The sequence below is a fragment of the Rhinopithecus bieti genome, unplaced genomic scaffold, assembly GCF_001698545.2.
Source record: "Rhinopithecus bieti isolate Rb0 unplaced genomic scaffold, ASM169854v2 scaffold_5273, whole genome shotgun sequence".
Lineage (NCBI taxonomy): Eukaryota > Metazoa > Chordata > Mammalia > Primates > Cercopithecidae > Rhinopithecus > Rhinopithecus bieti.
In genome coordinates, this window is record NW_016805057.1 from 2,286,344 (window position 1) to 2,299,140 (window position 12,797).

The 12,797-nt window shown below is 39.2% G+C and overlaps 1 protein-coding gene and 1 pseudogene across 6 annotated transcripts in view; one reads left to right on the forward strand and one right to left on the reverse strand.

Moving 5' to 3' along the window:
- Positions 1-11,502, forward strand: part of LOC108528971 (small integral membrane protein 2) — a 67,840-nt gene extending 56,338 nt beyond the window's left edge. For 4 of the 5 annotated variants that reach the window (XR_001885358.1, XM_017871005.1, XM_017871007.1 and 1 more), the window contains one exon: positions 9,363-11,430. The gene's annotated coding sequence lies outside the window, so the exon portion shown is untranslated. Of the gene's footprint in view, positions 1-9,362; positions 11,431-11,476 lie in introns of those variants that run through there. The other variant, XM_017871006.1, reaches the window with a different exon arrangement.
- LOC108528972 (nuclear transport factor 2 pseudogene) lies at positions 5,026-5,878 on the reverse strand (annotated as a pseudogene). Its single transcript, XR_001885359.1, has one exon. The product of XR_001885359.1 is annotated as a nuclear transport factor 2 pseudogene (transcript).
- Positions 11,503-12,797: the final 1,295 nt, after the last annotated feature.

Sequence of the window (12,797 nt, forward strand, 5' to 3'; positions counted from 1 at the left end):
TAGATATATTTTTAAATATGTATTTTAAAATGTATTTTAAAATGTATTTTAAAATATATATATTATATATATATATATATATTTAATGCTCACCAACTTTAAAAAAAACATATTTAAACACCTGAAGTCTGCCATATAGTGATACTGGGAAAGAATCCAGAAGAAATGGAGGCCACGGGAATATCTTAGAAGGCAGGGCTTGAACACAAATTCCTTCTGCTCCATTTGCATTGTAACCATTTAAGGTGAAGCCTTCTCAGCTCCTGCCAGGACTGTTGTAAGAACCTTGCACTTGCTCTCTGGCGTCTTTCCCGTGCAGTGTGTGCTGCTCAAGTATCTCAGTCGTCATGTGATATGCCGGCTCAAAGTTCCCCAGTAGTTCCCTACAAAACCCATTGTCCTCAACCAGACATTCAAAATCCTTTATGATTAGCTTCCTGCTGACTTTGCAGGCACTTGACCCCGTGGAGTGGGTTTGCTCATTGTCTCGGTGTGCGGTGAGAGTGCTTAAATACCTTTATTTTGTGCCCTAGAGTTATGGATCTCTCTGTCTTCCCCCTTCAGAAACCATTTTCCTCTTCCTTGTCTGTCCAAATCTCACCCATGTCCTTTTGTACTGTGACTGGAAGCTCAGTCTCCACATAGATGGAGACTGCACAGGGCTACCTGTCTTGATGAGTAGCCATGTTATGCTCCATTTCCTTTTGAGATGGATGGAGATTCATAAGATATTCCTGGGCCACATGGTGCCTTGTTCCCCACTTTTTCTTTGACTTTCACTGGCAGCTCTACTATCTTTCCCCTGCTCTGCTCTGGCAACTTCCTACTCCCCTTTCTTTACAAATCCAGAAAGGACTTGATAGCACAGAGGTTTTGTTTCTTCGTTTTAATCTATGTCCAAGCACATTTGCATATAGTTTTACAGTTTTGTCTCCCACATTGTGTACCTGTCCTCTAGGAAAACTTCTCTGAGCAGGCAAGGAGAAGGGGAGTACTGACGTTTCCTGCCTGTCTGCTCTGTGCCTCTCCTGGACACATTTGGTGCATGTAAATTGATCTACAAGCCTGTCAGGAGGTGTTTTGATCCACATTTTCAGAAAAGAGAACTGAAGCTCAGAGAGGGTTAATGACTTTCTCTGGGAGCGTGTGATACCAGATATGATGCCAAAGATGAAAAAAAAATTGTCGTGGGATGGAGCTTGTTAGAACAGGCTTCACAGCTGTGGTGGGACTTGAGCCAGGCCTTGGTCTGTTGGGCAGGAGGAGAGAGCACCGTGAGTGTGAGCAGCATCACAAAGATTTGAGACTCAATGTGACAATGTGATCCTTTATGGCTTCCAGAGTTTGTACCTGATTTCCTTTAAGAATGCATATTAAAGTTAATTGCTTGATTTTGAGCATGCGAACGCTGAAATGTGCTAGAACGGTCAAAGTTCAGGGGTAAGTGAACTTTACTGCAGCATGTTAAGAACAGAATGAATGCTGACAAAGAAGCAGAGACTTTTTAATTTTAACTGCAGGTCAAAAGAGGACTCTTAACACAAGGTAGCTGAAACTGGGCAAACACACGATCCCAGATGGTTTTATACAGCATAAAAATGAATGAGCCAATGTGGGTTCATCGATGGTAACAAATGCACCACTCTGTATGTGTGTGAGGGGTATGTGGGAACTCTCTGTACTTTCTGCTCATTTTCCTGTGAACCTAAAACTGCTCTAAAAAATACAGTGTATTTTAGAAGAAAATTAAATTAAATGTTTAAAAATTTTAAATGAATGAGTCTAGTTACCAAAGCTACCAATTGTGGCCTGAGGGGAGGGGAGGACGCACCCTCCTCTTGGTGTTTTGGAGCATAGACTCCTTGCTCAGCTATGTGAGCTTCATCGTCTTTTATTTTTCCAGCTCACTGGGTAATGAAATGCTTATGAGCACTGAAGGCCTAAAAAAACAAGGCATGAAGTATTAACAAAAGGAGGAAGGAGAAAATTAAGAGAAGGAACTGGAACACACTTTATAACCTGTATGTTGAAAAATAAAAAGCTGGCTGCACGTAACAGGTTGCAGAAGCATAATGATGAGGTGTGCAGGAAGAGGAGTTTTACAGAACATTTTACATCTAGTGACCATGTGAAGTTACTTATCTCTCTAATTTTCTGTTATCTCTTCACTAAAACAGAGCTAACAATACCTGCTTCATATGGTTATGGAAAGGATTAAATGAGATAAAGTATATAAAATGCTTAGACCAAGAGCCTATATTCATTTTTTAAAAATATTTATTGAGTGCCTATTCTTGGCTAGATATCAAGGATTCATTGATGAGCAAAACACATGATTCCTGATGACCCACTGAGTTTTCAGTCTAAGGGGAAAACAGATGTCAAAAAAAGAAACATAAAAATAATTATAAACTGTAGAGAGTTCAATAAAGAAAAAACTCAAGAGTGATGTGAGAAAATAACAGGACCTCTGAGTAAATGATCAATAAATAGTAGTTAAAGAGACTTATTTTTGTAACTATGACAGACTAGCTTCTATTAGACAAACCCTTCACAAAGAACAACTGGGAACAAAATGGATGATATATTTTAAAAACTACTTGAAGGATTATGAGAGCTATCAAGGCAGCAAGGGCATCAGTAGACAACATTCCAGACAGAAGATAAATACAAAGAAGTTAAGATCAAAATGCAGTTCTACTCTGTCCTTGAAGCATTAGCCTGCTCGTAAGTGACTGAAGATAGTTTTCCGCAATCTCATGAACAAAATTGGAGGTCATGGCTCAAGGAGGATAGGCACTGAGAAACACCCTAGGCTTTCAGCTGGGATCCCTCAAGGACAGCACTCTAAGCATAAAGGCAAACTAGGTATAGACCAGCTCTCACAAAAAGTAAAATCAGCTTAAACCCGGTTGGACTAAGGTGACTTGGTTCACTTAACTGGCTGGCATTAACTTCCAGGAAGAAAAATAACATCATCCAGAACTTCAAATAATCTCCATAATTTTTCAAAGAATAAAGCCCAACATTCTTTTAAAATATTCTAGAATATGAGGAGATAAGCCAAGTGACCAAAAATCATTCAGAGACAATAGAAAGAGATCCACAGGGGATCTGGATACTATATTGATCCTGGAGTTATCAGACACAGACTTTAAATACTTTATTAAACGTATGAATGAAAGTTGTTGACGAGATGGAGAATTTCAACAGAAAACTAAAACCTATAAAAAAGAGTAAGAGGGAAATTCTAGAACTAAAACATAATAAACAAAATTTAAATTCAAGAAATTAATTAGGAGCAGACTGAACATAGCTGAAGAAAGAAATAATGAACTAGAATATAGGTCAGTAGAAAATATCTAGACTGAATCACAGAGAGGAAAAAAGATTCAAACAAGATAAAAAGAAAGTAAGAGATATTCAGGACATCGTAATGTCAGAAAGAGGAGAAAAGAAAGAATGGGTAGAACCAATATTTGAAGCCACAGTTATAGGAAACACTATGAATCCAATGATAGTCAAATGCAAATAAACTTCAGCAAGGTGCACGGTAATAAAATTGTTGAAAACCAAAGACAGCGATAAAATATTAATAGCTAAAGGAAGAAGGACATATTGTTTTTAAAAACAATGAGGCGGACAGCTGAATTCTCAACCAAAATTATGGATGCAAAAGACAATGGTAAGTCACCCTAAAGTGTAAAATATCCCTGCCAAAGTAAGATAACAAAAAATACTGAAGTTGAAATTTTACTAATTTCTAATTCACTTTTACTTTGTATGTTTTATTGTAAAATAAAAGCACAAAGACAGAAACCACTCAAAACAAATGTGTAGCTTAATAAATTATTTTAAGGCAGAAACTTTTGTAACAGCCATAAAGAAATGAACTTTTCCAGCCACTTGGAAACGTTCCTTGTGTGCTAGCCTGATCACAATGCACCACCTTCCCTAGAAGCAACCTTTACACTTTTATTACACTTTTATTGTAATCTCTCTCTTGTGTTTATAGCTTTATTACCCCCATATGCATCCCTAGACAATATAGTCTAGACTTGCCCATTAAGAAATGTTTGATATGTAAATCTCTTTTAATCCACTGTACCTCCTTCTAATCCTTTCTTCTCCTCACACTTTATCTGTTGAAAATCTAGGGATGTTTCACCTATAGAATTTCCTGAAGTCTGGATTTCATTAATCTCATAGTCACAGAATATAGCTCAAGAAGTCCTCTCTTCTCTGTGTTTCCAGTAAAATTTTGGCTGGACCCACAGCCTTGAACACTGTATTTTCTGGAAGAATTTGTCACTAATGCCTGCTGTAAAGGAAATAAATACAAGGGAGTTTTTCAGGCAGAAGAAAAGTGATGCTAAATGACAGGAAAAAATTGTAGCAAAGAATGAATAGTAAAAGAAAGATAAATATGTAAGTAAATCTAAATAAATATTGACTATATAAGCCAATACTAATAATGTCCTTATAAAGGTTTTAAATTTTTAATGTGTAGATTTAAAATACATGAGAATGTTAGCCTAAAAGGCAGAAAGAAGATAAAGTCAAAATGTTCAAATATGCTTCAATTGTACAGAAATTGATAAAAGTACAAATTTGTATTATACATTAACCAATGCAGGATGCATGTTGAATCTCTAACATAACCTTTGAAAGAATGTCAAAAGATTATTTATAACTGCTAAGATGTGAAAAAAATGGAGTAGTAAAGCAAATTTGGTTAACTCCAAAGAAAGTAAAGAAAAAAATGTAGAACAGATGAAACAAATTGGAAAAAATAACATAAAAAACCCCAAGGGTTTCAGCAATTATATTAAATGTAAATAATTCTTAACATTTATATTGTCAGACTGTATTAAAACATAACAAGACCCAATAACGCAATGCTTACAAGAGAAGCATCTTGAATACAAGATACAGGAAAAAAAGTGAAATAATGGAGAGAGATGCACCATACAAACCCTAACTAAAAGAAAGCTGCCATAGTTATACTAATTTTTTTTGTTGTTGTTAAGAAAATTTTTGTGGTTTTATTGTATCATAAGGCATTGAAACATCTGAACAAATCAATGTCTGGGCGGTGAGGCAGCTGCTTTCTCCTTCACTTCTTTGGGTTACTAGAGCAACTTGTCAGTAGATTAAAAAAAAAAAGGACAACCTTTTCCATTACTTAAGTCTTTCCAAGGCATGCGCTAGTACAACACAAATTTCTCCCATCAGATGCAACTAGTCTAGCGTCCAAACATCATGCACAACACCTCGGTGGCAGCAGCGCACTGCGCCCACTCCCGCCGCGGCCCTGCTCATTTGTGCATGATATTTGGAGCATCTGGAGGAGTGGGAATAGTATTGGGAAGAGGAGGGAGGAGGAAACAGCATGAGTGCCTAGTTGAGAGGAGGTCAGCCGAAGTTGTGCAGGGCAAGCCTGAACATGTCATTGGTGCAAACCCAAGCATCGTTGATGTTCTTTAATAGGAACATCTGGTGGAACCCCATGATGGGGTCTTCATCCGCCTTAAGCTGGCCCACAACCATGCTGATGATGCAGCTATCTGGAGTGGGCTGATGGTCCTGCGCGATGATGCTGTGCTGGATTTTCTGGAACGGAAGGCTAGACAACTTCTCCACAATGGCAGCTTTCCCCTGGAACTGTTGTCCTTCCCACGTAAGGCATGACGCATCAATGTAAATTGCGCCTAGTTGGGTTCTATCATTATCAAATAACTGGTAGTAATGTTGAATGAAGCTGGATCCAATCTGCTCCCAAATTGGCTTGTCTCCCATTCTGGAGCGTCACCCGGCCTCACGGAGACCCGAGGGGCTGGCACGATGGCGGCAGCGGCGGTGGTGGCAACCCAGTGCGGTCTGAGTTATACTAATATTAAACAAAGTAAGTTGCAAGTCAAGAAGACCCTCTGTAAAAGTGTCAATCCACTAGGCTGATAAAATAGTCTTAATTTGTGTGTTTTATCGTGTAGCTTCAGAATGTATAAAAAAAGATAGAATGAAAGCAGAAGCAAGAAAATTCACAATCCCAATGGAAGCTTTTAAACATATTTCTCACTGAAACTGGTAGAATAAACAAACACTGATAAAGAAAGTCAGACATGGTCTCCACCTATATTGAACTTACAATGGATTAAAGGATGAATGAATGTAAAATTGCACGTTAGCAGTTTGCTCTGAAGGAAAGAAAAACAGTTTTATAACAATGAACATGGCTGGACTGAGGGAATCAAGAAAGGCCTTTCTGAGAGAGCGACACTTGATCTCAGCTCTGAAAGATGAATAATGGCTAATTAGGTGAATGGAGGAAGAAATGTCAACCAAAGAGCATTAGACATTGGGCATCATGGCATCTTAAAAGATGCTATGGTTGGGAGGAAACATGAGTTTGAAGAACTGAAAGGAGGTCCAAGTGACTAAAGCACAGTGTATCACAGTGTATGAAGAGAAGTAGCTCAAAGTCAACCTGAAGAGGTGGGTCAGGCCAGAAGATTCAGAATTTTGTCAGCCATGTACAGATCTTGGACTTTATCCAGAAAGCAATATTACTATTGGATTTATGTTTGAAAAAGATTATTCTAGCTGTGGCATAAGAATAAATTGTAGAAGGTCAGAGTTAACAGAGGAGGCTAGACAATCCAGCAGTTTTCACCAGTGATAATAGTTTGGATATTTGTCCCCACCCAAATCTCATGTTGAACTGTAATCCCCAATGCTGGAGGTGGGGGCCTGGTGGGAGATCATGGGGGCAGATGGATCACGGGGCAGATCCCCATGGCTTGGTACTGTCTTTGTAATAGTGAGTTTTGTGAGATCTGGTCATTTAAAGTTGTATGTCACCTCCCCCGTACCTCTCTCTTGCTGCTGTTCTCACCATTTGATGTGCCTGCTCCCCCTTTCCCTTCTGCCATGATTGGATGGTTCCTGAGGCCTCCCCAGAAGCAGATGCTGCTGTGTTTCTTGTAGAGCCTGCAGAACTGTGAGCCAATTAAACTTTTTTGAATGAATTACCCAGTTTCAGATACTTTTTTATAGCAGTGCAAGAATGACCTAACACAACCAGTAACTAGAGATGAAGGATGATGGTGATGACAGTGGAGATGGAGAGGAGTCAGAGTCAAGAGATATTTAAGGGGTAAAATCAACAGGCATTGGTGAAGAATTCTACATGCTGGCTGAGGGCAAGGGAGTCATCAAGGATGTCTTTTTAGTTCTTTGGTTGTACAAGTGGGTTTAACAGTGATGCCATTCTCTAAGAAACACAGACTGGGTTTTAAAGGGAAAATAATAAATTCTGTTTTAGGCATGTTGATATTAAGGTTTTTTTTTTTTTCTATAAGAGATTGTTCTATAGGACATCTCTCAAGGCACTTAATATATTTTCTCTTTGTGGTGTTTTTCGTTGGTTTTATTTGCTTGTTTTATTCCCTTCTGTCTGACATTTCAAAAATGCAATTGCAAGCCTTGACCGTGGATATTTGTCATGTCACTGCATCAAAATATTGATGCTTGCCTAATTTGAACCTTCCCAGGGAGTAATGGAAACAAGAGAGAAGGTGGAAAATGTGTCACTATCCCTAGGAGTGCTGGTGGGGTGCTGAACATTGACCTCAGTCAGAGTCTAAATGTGTCAGGGAATTTTCCTGGCTCTAGGTGTTAAAAGCCATTCAAGGAGGCAAGATTGTTTTCCTGGAAGATGCCAGACAAGGATGTTCAAGTTTAGGAGAATTGGCTCTCAATGCACAGGGCCATTTCAATGAATTACTAACTAGCTCTCCCTTCATTGAAAATTAATTCTGTCAAGGATATGAATCAGGTGTCGTATGAAAAGAAAGGCAAATCAACTCTTCCAAAGCAATTTCTTGTTAGAACACCAGGGTGGGTGATGCCATTTCCTTTGTTCCAGGCTGGTTGGGACCCTGTTGGCAGGTCATTTTGAAATTCTTTCCATGAGAAAGAACACAGTTGGCCCGATGTGGTGGCTCACACCTGTAATCCCAGCACTTTGGGAGGCTGAGACAAGTGGATCATGAGGTCAGGAGTTCGAGACCAGCCTGACCAACATGGTGAAGCCTCGTCTCTACTAAAAATACAAAAATTAGCTGGGCATGGTGGCACATGCCTGTAATCCCAGCTACTTGGGAGGCTGGGGCAGGAGAATCGCTTGAATCTGGGAGGTGGAGGTTGCAGCAAGCTGAGATTGCACCACTGCACTCCAGCCTGGGCAGCACAGCGAGACTCCATCTAGAAAGAAAGAAAGAGAGAGAGAGAGAGAGAGAAAGAGAGAGAGAGAGAACGAACACAATGAAGACGGCAGCCTGAAGTGAAGTCTATTTATATCCAGGAAAAAAAGACATGTATTCATGATTATTTCTCTATTTTTTGAAATATTTACCAATAACCTTATGAGGATGTATCAGGTTCTTTTGTTCAATTCATTTTCCTTCTTCTGTCTCATGTCACTTAATTCTTTCAGAATTTAAGTTATAAGAAATTGAATTTCTATTCATTAAGGTCTGATAAGAAATGTGTTATGGTATCTGATTTGAATGAGGACTGTAAGATTGTTTATGTGGTTAAAATTATGCGTTCTTCCTTAAAAGAGCTTGAATTTTAAGGTTTTGCCCTAAGCCATTATTATTGAGTCTACCTAAAGTTTCAACAGTTGCAGAACTGAAGAGAAGATCTGCTTCCTCACTTGGAATGGAGTCCTGAATTTTATAACTATACAAATAGTATAGTTGGAGACAAATGATTTACAACTATTTCACAAGCAGTGGTAGATGTTCAGAAACTTGTTATTTCTATGGTTTTCTGTATTTCTGATGTGTTTGAGGATTATCCCTTAGGAGTCTATAAAGTATCAGGCTATATATATCTAGCCTAGAACTGGGTGGAACAATGAACCATGACTGCTTAATATCAATGCTGCTCAACATAAAAGCACCATCAAATTTTGAAGCAGGGAGGAACTTAAACTATCGTGTTTAAGCCACCGCTCTCTGGTGGGCCAGTGATTTAGGATCCTGACTTATTTTAATCCTTCCACCTCCCATTATCTATAAGGAAACAAAGGCACAGAGGGAAGTGTCCTGCCAAAAGTCACACAATTTGTATTTCAGAATTCATCTTCCTATGAGTTCTCCTTCAGAAAAAAGAACTGAGTGTGTGAGCTAATCTTTATCTAACAGACTGATTTCACATATTACAAAGATAAACTGTTGGATGATAGCACCGGACAGAACTATCCTTCATGAAGTCCCTCTTTATGGGCTCTGGGAATTAGATGTGGGCTCTGGGAATTGGATGGCCATTTTTATTTCACTTTTGTATTCTTGCAGACTCTATCATAAAGAGGAAGCCGTCAGGTTCTTGGATAATTGCTGAATGGAACTAAGGGAAATGAGAAGAGAGAAGCATCTCAGAGTATGTTTGGACTTGCTGCATGCCTTGGACCCTGCTACACACTGATAACTGAGTATTGAGCCCTTGAGCTGATAAACAAGGGTCTTTGACTCAAGAGTGTTTTGCATCCTGTTTGCAAGCTTTATGTTTGTTTCTTTTCCTCCAAGAGTACCCATATGGCCCCAAACCACACATTGAGAAATATGGCCTACAGTTTATGATTAATGAAACCCTATCTCCACTCCACCCTCCACTCATTAACCAATGATCTCTACTGGTGCCTGTCACATTTACAAATATGAGAGAGGCCTTAATTTAAATCTGGAACTAAGCTAGTGATTTCAGTTACAATATTCCGAGTCATTCTGACATTATCATTGAGTAAAATAGCCTCAGTTTTCTTATCTGTAAAATGAATTCAGTGTTGGCAACACTGGTCTTAATGTAAAATAACTTTAAGAAAATTGCTGAAGGCTATGGCATATGACTTAGTGTATTACTATTTTATAATGGAGAGTTCTACCTACCAAAGAAAGGAGTTATCAGCTGCCCATTGCATTGCTGGTAATTTATTATTAATGATTTCTAAAAACTGTAACATTGCAGGAAGCTTCAAGCATCATTACTGCATCACATTTTGCTTTTGTGTTAATGGATAGCTATTTTTCACTGTCATTTTCATGAGTAGCAAGAGAGCACAGATGAACAATTTTAACAAATATAGGACAATAGAAGACGTAGTCCAGACTTTAGCACTTATTATTAATAGAATGATCAAATTCAACCTTATGAGAATGGAGAACTTCCTGGTCACAGACAGTAATCTATATACCTCCTTCTCACCAGTGCCCTCCCCTCATTAAGCAACTCAGAGGCAAGGGTCAGGAAACACTGTACTTAGTACTTTTGTGCTTAAAAAATTAAAGAATCCAAATGATCACTTTTTGCTTTCTACGTAATTGAGGAAAAAAGTAACGTTACAATCTCAGGCCATGGAGGAACTTCTATTCACTTCAACTGAACTTCTTTATGGATTAGAATGAGGAAGCCCTTTGATGTCACCAGAGAGGTCTTTTCTTTCTAGAAGGCTTTTAAAAAATCATGTTCCAGGGAGAGTTCTCTGTTCTTCAGACAGTTCTTGGAAGTCAACACCTCCTTCTCCCCCACAGTCTGGAATAATCTAAGTTAAGCCCAGTTGCACATACTACAGAAGCAAAACTATCCTAATCTCCAATGTTAAAAACGGAAGCAATTCTTTTCTATTGAAGTCACAAGTCCCCATTCTACATCTGCAGGTTGTACTCTCTCTGTATTCCTAATATGCCATTCATAGTAAAAATGCGTGTGCCTAGGGATGGTCCTGTCTGAAGATGCTAATAGACTGCAGAAACAAGGACATCGGGGATCTCATTTTATCTTCTTGTTACAGGTAGTTAGACAGACATGAGTGAGGGTGGAGAGGGCTTTTCTCCGCCACCCACTAGGATGTCAGGTGATGGTTCAACAATTATCATACTGCCTCTCTAAAAAATGTGGCCAGAGCCAGGGAGAGACAAGCTTCAGGTGATCCACAGCTGTTAACATTAAAGTGTTAATTGAATGCCGATGTCAGGGAGAAGCAACTTCCTGGGCATACGCATTAAGAGAAAATAGTAGAATATGATCTTCTGGGGGCACTCCACTGGAAAAGGGAAGAAAGCCTGAGATGGACGTGCATACAACTTCCTAAACACACTGTGACTGCTCACTTCCCAAGGGTAAGGAGTGTACTACACATGTGGGCAGCTCACCCCAAGAGAAGAATCATGGGAAAGGGGTGCAAGATGGCAGCCTATAAAGTCCTAGGATCATGGTTAAATACCACACTTGCTCTTCACCCACAATCTGGAATAAACTAAGTCTTGTTCTTCACGTCACCCACTTCACATTCTTCCAAGTGTTCTTTCCTTTCTTTCCTATTCTAAAGCCTTGTTTTTGTTTGTTTGTTTGTTGCTTGTGTGTGTGTGTGTGTGTGTGTGTGTTTTGACAAGAGTTTCACTCTTTTGCCTAGGCCAGAGTGCAGGGACTCAATCTCAGCTCATTGCAACCTCTGCCTCCTGGGTTCAAGCGATTCTCCTGCCTCAGCCTCCCGAGTAACTGGGATTACAGGGGCCTGCCACCATGCCTGGTTAATTTTTGTATTTTTAGCAGAGACAGTGTTTCACCATGTTGGCCAGGCTGGTCTCAAACTCCTGACCTTGTGATCCACCCGACTCGGCCTCCCAAAGTGCTGAGATTACAGGCGTGAGCCACCACACCCACCCCTAAAGCCTTGTTAATAAACTTCCACTTCTGCTCTGAAACTTGCCTTGATCTCTTTTTCTGCTTTATGCCCCTCAGTCAAATTCTTTCTTCCGAGGAGAAAAGAACTGAGGTTGCTGCAGACCCATATGGATTTGCCACCAGTAACTCATATACCTACCACCAGTAACAATCTCTTCTTCTCCATGCCTGCCCTTTGGTTAACTGATGCTGTAAGAACAAATTAACAAGTGTGAATGGTGTATTTTCAAAAGGATGAAGAATGCCAAGATAACAGCTCTCTGCAAACATGTTACAATTAGCAGATGTAAAAAGTGGAGGAAGGAGATACTTAGCATTATGTATACATTCATTCATTATTTACATAGCTTATTTATATAGCTTACAGCTAACAAATTGCATGTTCTGTTTTGGTATCTTCTGACTTCATTGAGTTTTCCTTTATACAGTCCAAACGTGCAAAAAATATTTTTTTCATCCAATTACAGATGGTAGTGTATTTTTTTTCCCAATCAGCAGGGATCTTAATTGTGTAGTAACAGTCAGCAGGAACAAGGACATCAGGGGCCTTGTTTTTGTCTCCTCTTATTTTTCATGCCTGCCCTGTTGTTTGGCTTTAGGTTATCTGATGCCAAGAAACAGCTCTAGATGCATCATATTTTCCATCCATTAATCAACGCTAATCCAAAGAACTGTTTCGTATACTGAGACATGGACAGGGAATGTCTCGACAGGGAAGGTCTCTTGCCTTCAGTTACAAAACAAGTCATTGTTTATACTTGGAATCTGTTCTAGATGAATTAAAGGACAAAAGAGAATGCACTATCCATTAAACATCATGACAACTTGGCTACAAAAACTCACAATTTATTCAGACTCAGTAAATGGATATTGTGGTATCTGTTATATGTATTATGGTCTAGTGAAGTGTTTCCAAAAGGGTGTTTCATGGAAGAGAAGTCCCTGGGGATGCTTGAAAGAAAGGAGTCTAGGTTTCAATAAGCTGAGGAGTGTTTTATACAAGATCTCCCTCTTTGAGACTCGTAATGTATATTAGAATTTTATAACTC